Below are 12,500 nucleotides of genomic sequence, written 5' to 3'. Positions count from 1 at the left end.
TTTCTCTTTCTCGTTCTATCTTATTTTTTTTTCTCTCTCTCTTTCTCATTTTCTCTTTCTTATTTACTTTCTTGTCTTTTTTTCTCTCTTTCTTATCTACTTTCTTGTTTTCTCTCTCTTTCTTTCTTACTTTCTTTCTTACTGTTTTTTTCTCTTTCTTTCTTACTTGTTTTCTTTCTCTCTCTTTCTCTTTCTTATTTACTTTCTTGTTTTCTCTCTCTCTCTTTCTAACTTACTTTCTTGATTTTTTTCTCTCTCGCTGTTTCGCGCTTTCTCTATCTCGCTCTGTTTCTCGTTTTCTGTCTCTCTTACTCTCCTTCTCTCTCGTCTTTTCTCTCTTAGTTTCTCCCTATTTTCCTCTTTCTATTACTTATCTCTCTCTGTCTCTCCTTCACTCTATATATCTCTGGTATTCCGACCTCTCTCCTCTCTCTCTCCCTCTCTCCTTCTCTCTATATATATCTTTCTCTCCTTCTCTCTCTACTTCTATCTATATATCTATCGTATTCCGGCCTCTCTCCTTTTTTCTCTCTCTCCTCTCTACATATCTCTCTGCCTCTCTCTCTTTCTCTCTCTCCTTCTCTATATAACTCTCTCCCCGTCTCTCTTTCACTCTCGATCTCTCTCTCCTCTCATCTTCGTGCCTCTCTCTCTCTCTCTCCTCTTGCTTTCCTTCTCTCTAGATATCTCTCATCTTCTTGCCTCTCGCGCTCTCTCTCTCTCTCTCTCTCTCCTCTTGCTCTCCCTCTCTCTATACATATCTCTCATCTTCCTGCCTCTCTCTATCACTCTCTCTCTCTCCTCTTGCCCTCCCTTGCAGGATTAATCAGCATGGTAAGCCTTCCAGGACCTTAATACCTTTATTTAGATTACCGATCGATATCCATGCGGGCAGGTTCCTCCCAATCACCCGAAAACCCCCCCAAGGCTTTCAGTGATATTTTAAAACAATTTATTTCCCTTCTCCCTTCTGCCTGCTTCGTCCGCTTTTCTCCTTCGTCCCTTTCTCCTTCTTCTCGTTCTTCAACTTCCACTCGCTTGGCCTCGGGTTTTACCTTCCAGTCGTTCTTCTTTTTCTTGGTTTTCTCCAAGTAGGCTTACCTTTCTCTCGTCCGATTGTCTTTATTTTTATCTTCTTTGGTTATTTTTTCTCTTGGCTGTCTTCTTTTTTCTTCCCTTTGGTCGTTCTCTTTCTTTCCCTATTCCTCGGACGCCCAATTTCCGTTTATCCGCCCATTCCTATCTTCTTCTCATCCACCTGCCTTACCCTTCCCTCACCCACCTACTCTTACATGCTCCCCATCCACCCACCTTTCCTCTCCCTCAATCGCTCCCTCTTACCTTCCCCTCGGTCTTCCACCTTACCTTTCTCTCTTCTGCCTTTCCTTCGTCCGCCCACCTACTCCACACTCACCCAACTTCCCCTCATCCACCCACCTCCTCCTCACTCACCCACCTTCCCTTCATCCACCCACCTGTCACACCCCCGTCCCACCTCCTCCTCACTCGCCCACCAACTCCTCACCCACCCACCTTCCCCTCACCCACCCACCTTCCCTTCATCCACCCACCTTCCCCTCATCCACCCACCTGCCACACCCCCGTCCCACCTCCTCCGCACTCGCCCACCTCCTCCTCACCCACCCACCTCCTCCTCACCCACCCACCTTCCCCTCACTCACCCACCTCCTTCTCATCCACCCACCTACTCCTCACTCACCCACCTTCCCCTCAACCACCCACCTCCTCCTCACCCACCCACCCTCCCCTCTCCCTCCCACCTTCCCTTCATCCACCCACCTGTCACACCCCCGTCCCACCTCCTCCTCATCCACCCACCTCCTCCTCACCCGCCTACCAACTCCTCACCCACCCACCTTCCCCTCACCCACCCACCTTCCCTTCATCCACCCACCTGTCACACCCCCGTCCCACCTCCTCCTCACTCGCCCACCAACTCCTCACCCACCCACCTTCCCCTCATCCGCCCACCTGTCACACCCCCGTCCCACCTTAGCCAAGCAGAGGTCGTTACTCGTGTTATTATTGTCATTATAAATATTATTACCGTCATTATTATCATTATTATTATCACTATCACCTTTAACATTATCATTATCATTATCATCATCATCATCCTCATTATTGTTATTATTATCATGATCATTATCAGTATCATTTTATTGTTATTACTATTATTATTATCATTATTATGTGTACCAGGTATTCACGTCAAGTAACCTGCTGAATCATGGGACATAAAATACAGACGCTGACCTGCTGAGTCTTATCCTCCTTGCCTCTTCACCCTTCCCCGCTGAAGGTTGATAGCTGACGGAAGAAGGAAGAGAGGAGGAAGGAATAAAGGAAGGAGAGAAGGTATGGTGGATGGAGGAAGGAGGGAGAGAGAAGGAGGGAATAAAGGAAAGAGAAAAGGTATGGTGGATGGCGGAGGAAGGGTGAGGGATGGAAGGATTAACGGAAGGAGAGAAGGTATAGTGGATGGCGGAAGGAGGGAGAAGGGAGGAATAAAGGAAGGAGAAAAGATATAGTGGAGGACGGAAGGAGGAAGAGAGGAGGAAGGAATAACGGAAGGAGAGAAGGTATGGTGGATGACGGAAGGAGGGAGAGGGAAGGAAGGAATAAAGGAAGAAGAAAAGTTATAGTGGATGGCGGAAGGAGAGAGAGAGAAGGAAGGAATAAAGGAAGGAACCGAGGTATAGTGGATAGCGGTAGGAGGGAGAGAGAAGGAAGGAATAAAGGAAGGAGAAAAGGTATAGTGGATGGCGGAAGGAGGAAGAGAGGAGGAAGGAATAAAGGAAGAAGAAAAGTTATAGTGGATGGCGGAAGGAGAGAGAGAGAAGGAAGGAATAAAGGAAGGAACCGAGGTATAGTGGATAGCGGTAGGAGGGAGAGAGAAGGAAGGAATAAAGGAAAGTGAAAAGGTATAGCGGATGGCGGCAGGAGGGAGAGGGAAGGAAGGAATAAAGGAAGGAGAAAAGGTACAGTGGATGGCAGAAGGGTGGAGAGAGAAGGATTGAATAAAGGAAGGAACCGAGGTATAATGGATAGCGGAAGGAGGGAGAGAGAAGGAAGGAATAAAGGAAAGTGAAAAGGTATAGCGGATGGCGGAAGGAGGGAGAGAGAAGGAAGGAATGGAGGAAGAAGATAAATCATAATGACTGAGGGAAAAAGGAAGAGAAAAGGATGAGAACGAAGGGAGGAGCCAGAGCATAATGGGTGATGGAAGGAGGGAAAGTAACGCAAGGAGGGAATCAAGGAATTAGCCAAAACATGATGGCAGACAGAAGATGGGAGAGGAAAGGAAGCGATGAAGAAGCTTAAAGAAAGAAAGACAGAGAAAGGAAGAAAAGAAAGACAAAGAAGGAAGAAAAGAAAGAAAGACAGAGGAGGGAAGAAAAGAAAGACAAAGAAGGAAAAAAAGAAAGACAGAGAAGGAAGAAAGGAAAGACAGAGAAGAAGGAAAGACAAAGAAGGAAAAAAAGAAAGACAGAGAAGGAAGAAAAGAAAGACAGAAAAGGAAAAAAAGAAAGAAGGAATAGACAAGCAAAATAGCTGCAGGAAGGAGGGAAAAACAGGAACGAATTGGAAGAAAACCCAAACGAAATGACGAACGGGGAAGAAGTGACAAAAAAGAAGAAATGAGGGAAGAGGAAGACAAGACGAGCGTCGTTACCCAAGAAGTGTAACGCGAAGTTTGCAGTTGAAATGACGTTGCAAGACCGGGAAAATAACCCACAGCGGATATTGGTCATCGACAAAGGAAATGACTTTATTAAAGACGAAAAAGCATATGGTCTTCTGCGGGCGGAAAAGTGGGCGGTACATCATCAGAGACGACGCCGTAAAAAAAAAAAAAAAAAAAAAAATTACATTGAGGGTAACTGTGTATCAAGGGGTGGGGGGGGGATGGGGGGGGGGGTCGGGGGCGATGGCAAGGTAGATCGAGTTAAATGTGTTCAAATAAATGTGGATAAATGTAAATATGATGATATAATATATGTATACATGCACGCACGCAAGCACACACATACCCCCCCCACGCACACATACACGCACACACACACAAACACACACACACAAACACGCACACAAACACACACACGCACACAAACTCACACACAAACACGCACACACACACACACAAACACAAGCACGCACACACACACATACAAGCTGTGGCACTGTATATATGCAAGTGCGTGTGTTTATCAAATATTCACCACATGTTTGCACATACTTGCATGCGTTTAATTCTATTATCCACATGGAAATCAAACATCTTAAAATATGAATGGCAACTTAAGAGGACTGTGTTCTTAGCAAATAGAGAAATGTATATATGTTAACTTTATATGAATTTAAACTAGATTTTCCTAACATGAATAAAACTTGTGCAGAGAACATGCGAGATCATCAATACACTAACTGCACTTGGCAAACATTATATTATCGCTTGAACAGATTGCACTTGTTCTTTGCCGAAGTCACTCGCAACGCTTTCGAACACTGAAAAGTAAACAAACAGCGTAGCCTAAAAAGAGAGACGGTAAATAAGCTCATCTTCTCCGAATCCCTTCACGGGAAAGTGATATTTACAAAATTCTTAAAAATTAACACCTAAACAAACAAACAAACAAACAAACAAAAAAAGAATATAATTAATATAAACAAAGTAAATAAAACAAAAAGGAAAATGTACTTCTCTCCTTCCCTCGCTACTAACACATTTCGTTCGAAATGCAAGAAAAATGACTTAAGGCACCGATTGGGAAAAAGTCAAGATCAATAAGCTTCTGATCACTTTTGAAACGAAACGAAAACTTTCTCCACAAACTCTTCGGTCAACAGTAAATCATTAAGCTGCGTGACGTTATCTGATCGTATCGCTCAACGATTTACTGCTGGCGCTCACGATATGACCACATGATAGCCAACTCGACCGCAATGGCGTAATTAATTCAGGGAAATATGGAATGAAAAATCTGGTTATCTTTACAAAGTTTTTTTTTTGTTTTTATTGTTTGTTTGAATTAATTTAGGGAAATATGGAATGAAAAATATGTTTATCTTTACAAAGTTTTTTTTTCTTTTGTTTGAATTAATTCAGGGAAATAATGGAATGAAAAATATGTTTATCTTTATTACTTAAGAATTAATTTAGGGAAATATGGAATGAAAAATCTGTTTATCTTTACAATATATATATTTTTTATTCATTTAAGGAAATATGGAATGAAAAATCGATTTATTTTTACATGTATATTTTTTTTGTTTTTTATTTTTGATGGGATGTTTACGCTAATGTAAACCCATCTTCCTATTTAGGTCTCCAGGCAATCCTGTATAAATAAATGCCAAAAATAAGTTGCCCATTCATTACGTTTCCCAAACTTAAGGTAAGCGATTTACTAAAAAGAGAGAGAGAGAGAGAGAGAGAGAGAGAGAGAGAGAGAGAGAGAGAGAGAGAGAGAGAGAGAGAGAGAGAGAGAGAGAGAGAGAGAGAGAGAGAAAGTGAGTGAGTGAGTGAGTGAGTGAGTGAGAGAGAGAGAGAGAGAGAGAGAAGAGAGAGAGAGAGAGAGAGAGAGAGAGAGAGAGAGAGAGAGAGAGAGAGAGAGAGAGAGAGAGAGAGAGAGAGAGAGAGAGAGAGAGAAGACAGACAGAGATAGATAGAGAGAGAGAGAAAGAGAAAGAAAGAAAGAGAGACAGAGAATAGAGAAAGATAGACAGACAGAGAGACAGAGAGAGACAGAGAGAAATTCGAATAATGGAAAATTATATAAACTTTGCCGGAAAGCCTCCTAATGCCATTAAGAATCCCCCTCATGCATCATAGATTAAGACTCGCTAGAACTACAGGGAGTCGAGGCGTCATTCATGGTTTAGGGAAATAATTCGCGTCGCAGAAGTTATGAATAAAGACCCTTTTATGCAGATTTTGATTGTTGAAATTCATCTTCATAAACGCGAGATGAGGTTGTCGTTCGTTTTGATGAACACGTGGGGGGGAAATGATATAAAGTTTACGAAAGCGAAGAATCTTGTTTGGAATATGGGAAAGAAGTGCAGATTTGAGTTTACGTTATTTTGAATTTCCAAAAAAAAAAAAAAAAAAAAAAAAAAAAAAAAACAGATTAGGACTAAAGAATAAAGGTAGAAGTATATAGAAAAGAAAGAAAGAAAGAAAAAAGAGTACAAAACATAACCGAAAGAGGGAAAAGAAAAGAAAAATCAGTACCCGCGGTCTCTAGTGTAAACAAGAAGCCCGCAAAAAAAAAAAAAAAAAAAAAAAAAAAAAAATGCAGCAATGGAAGGCCACCACAACACATAGCTTTCAGTCTTGAGTTTTCCTTCCTTTTGCTCTTTCGCTCGTACGCTTTCTTGGCGGAGGAGGAGGAGGAGGAGGTAAGGAGGAGGAGGAGGGAGGGGGAAGGAGGAGGGAGGGGGAAGGAGGAGGAGGAGGAGGAGGGAGGAGGGAGGAGGGAGGAGGGAGGAAGGGGGGGGAGGAGGAGGAGGAGGGAGGGGGAAGGAAGAGGAGAAGGAAGAGGGGGGGAGGATGAGGAGGAGAGCGTCAACTCCTTCCTTTTATGGAATGTGGTTTTAGAAGGAGGGGAGGAGAAAGGGAGAAGGAAGAGAGGGAATGGGGAAGGAGGTCAAGCAGGGGAGGAGGATGGGGAGTGGAGATAGAGGTAGAGCGGAAGGGGAAGAGAGAGGGAGAGGAGGAGGATGAGAGTGGGAGAAGGGGAGTAGGAAGGGAGAAGGGGAGGGGGTGTGGGGTGCTGGTTTGGAAGGAGGAAGTGAGGGATGGGGTGGGGGTAGGGGGGGAAGTGTGCTGAATCGGACGGAGGGAATGGGAGTAGGGGTGGGGGGATGAGGGAGAGGTGTGTGGTAGGGTAGAATGCTGGAGTAGAAGATGTGAATGGAGAGGAAGGGAGGGGGGAGGGGAGGAGGGAGTCAAGGTGGGAGGCAATGGGTAAGGTGCTGGGTTGGAGCGAGGGAGGGGGGAGGGGGAGGGGGTGGGAGTGGGGGTGTGTGAATAGTATCCGTGATTCGTCTGGGACTCAATATACGTTTTTCGCCAGCGAGTCCACAGGGAAATAGTCAGGTTTATCCACTTCCTAACCCAAAGGCATCCTGGGAGGAGGAGCTGCTTTCCTACGTATTTCTGGATCTCTTCTCATGATTTCTTTTACGGCTTCAACGTATAGCAAAATAAAATTTTCCATTTCTATTTAAAAAAAAAGAAAGAGAATTATCGGTAATTTGCCACTATCGATTTTCTGTCCCGACCTCCGCATCACTCGTTCTCCCTTCCATGGACGACGCAAAATGTATTTCATGTCCCTGTTAGGCGAGCAGACGATACGCCAGCATGATGCAAATTCATTAACTGAAATGCTGTAGCGTTCTGGCCAGTGCTAGTTTGGCTGATTCATTCGAAGCTCGCGCAGATGACTCGACACTCAAATCGCTGAGAGTGCGTTAACGTGCAGGGACTCTGAAACACCTGGTTGGACAATAACACGCTCGACTCCGCAAGAAACACAAAGAAAAGGGAGAGCTGGCGGAAGCTCATTCAACGTGCGGGTATTTTCTTCGTTCTGGGATCACTCTCGTTGCTGTAACGTTTGCTGGCGCTCTTGATTGACTTTCGCTTATTTCCTTTGTTGGAAAGGGTGGGGTGAATGTGGCACTCTGGTAATTGCTTATTGAATGTTCGTTGATTGTTTGAGCGAAGGATTCAGCTGGACTAATTCACGTTTCATGTGATAAATTTATTGCCACGTGTTGTATTCTGCATATAAGTCACTGAAACACCCCTCAGAAAATGTACTAAGTGTAAGTCTTCAGCTTTACCACTTCCCACTTGCATTGCTACGCTCTTCCCTCGAAATACGAAAAATGCGTTGCTTCATATTGCTTCACTACATTGAAAAGACACGAAGAAGAAGAAAAACCGTTTCCTGTGACCATTGTTCATGAAGCGAGAACGTGGTTGTAAGAACATTAGTCTCCAGCTAACTCCCGCGAGAGGCAGTCACCAAGACAAAGGCGGTTGTTATTCTAAACTGCAACAATTCCACCCGCTCTCCCGTGATATTCGAGCAAAAAAGGAAAGAAAGGAAAACGGAAATACCAGAACGCAAAACAAAGAAAGCCGAGAGTCCAGACAAACAAATAGAATTGCATGGTATATATATATATATTTCCCCCCCTTTGTCTGGGGTAATGTAACCCGTTTTTATTTTGGTTTTGTGTTTCTAAAGCTCACGGGGGTTTGGCCGAAAAAGGGATGCTCTCGCCAAACTAGTGTCGGGCACTTTCAGCAGCGGCCGAGCAGTGAATACGAAAGAGGAGCAAAATAAAATGCATTTTTTTTCGTCGTTCGCTGAGGCGCAGAATCGTTGAGTTGGACAAACAAAATAAGTACAGCAACCTTCTTACGCGATGATCCATTAACTATCCAGAAAGAATAAGAAAAGGAATAATCATAAGAAATAGAAAAATAAGATGAGGAAAAAGAATGAGAAGAAAAAGAAGTAGGAAAAAGATGAAAGATAAAGCATAAAAAGAAAAAGAGGAAGTAGAGGAAGAAGAAAAAGAAGCAGAGAAAGAAGAAGAAAAAGAAAAAGAAGTAGAAGAAAAAGGAGTAGAAAAAGAAGAAAAAAGTAGAAAAAAGAGAAAAAGACAAAGACGTGAAAATACTTATACAACCTAAAAACTCTCACACCCCACTGTTACAGAGTGATAAGGATCTCTTTAATGCGTCTGCGAATGGGGTGATTAGCAAATTAGTAGGCAATAATGGCGAGAGAAGCAGACTGGACGAGCGAAAAATGGGCTTAGCGCTGAATCCGGGAACGAGAGAGGCAGTTGCCAATTACTGTCATTACTGTTGCACGGGAAACTAAGGGGAAAGTCATTAGTCCACGGATCACTGTCATGGGACGAGGACGTGGCAGTTGGCGAGGTCGAGGGGGATGCCATGTCGGGATTAATGAGGGGAATAAGAAAGGGTACCGTGAGCCAGTTGGGTTGTTCGTTGATTCTTCATCTCTATTTTCTTCCTCCTCCTCTTCTTCTTCCTCTTCTTTAATGACGATTATTTTCCTTGAGCCAATTGCGTTGTTCGCTGATTCTTCATCTTCTGTTCCTTGATTCTTCTTTATTTTCTTCTTCCTCTTCTTTAATGACGATTGCTTTCCACGAGCCAATTGGGTTGTTCATTGATTCTTCTTTATTTTATTCTTCTTTCTCTTCTTTATTGATGATTGCTTTTGCTATAGGAGTTTTAACTGGGTCTTTCCGGGAGGGCGTGGCTTGGAGACACGAGCTTATAAGGAAATATATTTATTTATATGTGTACGTAATTACGTGCACATCTCTCAATCAATCTCTACACACACACACACACACACACACACACACACACACACACACACACACACACACACACACACACACACACACACACACACACACACACCTAGACACACACACACACACACACACCTACACACACACACACACACACACACACACACACACAAACACCTACACATATATACGTACACACACACACACACAAACACCTACACATATATACGTACACACACACACACATACACACACACATGCACACACACACACACACACACACACACCTACACACACACGTACACACACACACACGCACACGCACACCTACACACACACACACACACACACACACACGCACACACGCACGTCCATTCCCAATTACGATTAAGCGCATTTAAGCTCCTGGCAACACAAGGGCCTTTGACGTGACAGTGAGAGCGGGACACGAAAGGAAGAGTTCGTATCCAGCGAATCTAAACTGTTTGACTTCCACGACTACACGCGGTGAAAATGAAAGGGTGAAATTATCAGTGCGGACCAAAGACACACACACACGCACACAGACATACACACACATACATACATACATACATACATACATACACACACACACACATACATACATACATACATACATACATACATACATACATACATACATACATACACATACACACACACACACACACACACACACACACACACACACACACACACACACACACACACACACACACACACACACACACACACGCACACACACACAAAATGCAGATGCAATATTGCCAAGGGCCAAAAACTTTCTATAGCATTTTTTTTTTGGTGGACTTTTCCGAATACGAATCTTTCAGCATAGGAATGAACTAATTAATGCATCTTCCATTAAATGCTTTGTAGATTTCAAATATAAAAGGAGGATGTTAAAGGTCGTTTTGAAAAAAAAGGGTCTTATAACTTGCCAGGGTCTCTCTCTCTCTCTCTCTCTCTCTCTCTCTCTCTCTCTCTCTCTCTCTCTCTCTCTCTATATATATATATATATATATATATATATATATATATATATGTATATATATATATACTACATATATGCATATATATATATGTATATATATACATATATATATATATATTATATATGTATATATATATATATATATGTGTGTGTGTGTGTGTGTGTGTGTGTGTGTGTGTGTGTGTGTGTGTGTGTGTGTGTGTGTGTGTGTGTGTGTGTGTATGTATATGCATATATATATATATATATATATATATATATATATATATATATATATATATATATATGTGTATGCATACACACGTATGAGTGTGTATATGTGTATTTGTGTGTGTGTGAGTGTGCTAGTGTGTATATGTGTGTATCTGTCTATCTATATATGAGTGTGTGTGTGAGAGAGAGAATGTGTACGTGTGTATTGTGTGCATGTGTGTGTATTTGTGTGTGTGCGTGTGCTAGTGTGTATATATATCAATACACACAAACAAACGCATACATACACATATACCCATATACTCTCCATGCACGTCCTCGCATACCCGTGTCCACGTTGGCCATGGGATACACTCTGTCAAATGGCTAACTTGATATGAAACGAGACCGGAAACCCTGTTAAAAATGACCAGCCGACGTGAAAATACCAACAGAATGAAATAACATTTTTTCCCCCCGACAAACAGATCTTATTTCCGGCGTCGATTGCGAAATGGATCCAGCGATTTGTCACAGCGAAATTTACCCTTTAATTACCCTTTAAGCAAAAGCCATCAGTGTGAATGAGAGATGTCAGATCCTTTCATAAGACTGAGTGGATCAATATAATTACGTGATTGTGTGTGTTATTGCCCAGCGGTGTGTGTGATTGTACGTGTGGGGTTACCTTTACATCGCTGAATATGAACTCTGTACATGCACATACGTACATATCGAGCGAGATAGTCGTACATGTGCACGAGCGTATCACATGTACTTGTTCCGTACTCTGCTTATCACTGTAAGCACTAACCTTCGTGTTTTTTGTACACTATTCAATATAAAAAACGCGAATATTACGAAAAATAACACCGTTTCGCGAATAATTCCGAAAAAAATGATAGCATTTCGGAGGTGAGAAGATCAGCAGCAAGGATATGATTCCTGTTCCTCATCAGCATTGCATTACCATATCCCTCTTTCGCCCTCCCGGTTATTGCAACATAATGGCCGCGCCGAATGGAGTTCCTCATGGATTAAGCCTCGCATTTAGGTCCTCATTGTTCGGTTCTATTATTCATGTTCTTCATTGGCGAGTTTTGCAATATGCTGCTGGTTATATGATCCGAGTTCGAATGATTTTTTTTTCCCACTCGGCGTTCGAATTTCCGCTCGTTTTGTCCGATGCCGACGAGTCTAAGTTGCGTTTCAGTACCATTTCTCTGAATTGAATCTTCGTGAATGGCGTATTTTCTTGCTAACTTCCAAGTTGGAAAATTATCTTTTTTTTTCGATTACTAGAATTCACGCTGGGAATCGTAATGAATAGAATAATGTCATTCCAGTTTATAGTATTGGCGACAAATTTGGTATAATATTATGTTACTGATTTTTTTTCTCAGAGTTTTAATAGTTACGGCCACAATACCCCCCCCCCCCCTCCAGGAACAGTGCCAATCCCTTGAGCTGAAGATCCGGAAGGAACCGTCGTCCGCGGTGGCCCTCGAACGTCTAGCGGCCTGGCCGAGTGGACGGGGCTGGCGTAAGCGACCCGACGCCTTTCCCGACCACACGATCCTCTCGTGGCACGTGAATGGCAAACAAAAGACGAGCGGGAACAGCCGAGCACGAGTCCGCCTCCTGCGATGCTCGTCTGTTTCTTCCTCTTGTTATCGATTCGAGGGACGCGTTCCAATCCGTCGATCTTCGGCTCCATTAGAGACGGCTGTTTGTGTCCTGGATTTCCCTCCCGGCCATTAGGGTCGTTTAGAATCGGTGAAGATAACGAGCGACCTTTGTGTTATTTTTACCTCCAGTCATAACGGCCGCCGCTCGCTACTTATCCCTTTAAAAACGGTAACAAGAAAGGGAGAAAGGTTCCGGTGCCTTTTTG

Source organism: Penaeus vannamei, chromosome 11, assembly GCF_042767895.1.
Source record: "Penaeus vannamei isolate JL-2024 chromosome 11, ASM4276789v1, whole genome shotgun sequence".
In the NCBI taxonomy this organism is placed as follows: Eukaryota; Metazoa; Arthropoda; class Malacostraca; order Decapoda; family Penaeidae; genus Penaeus; species Penaeus vannamei.
This window is presented reverse-complemented; position numbering follows the sequence as displayed.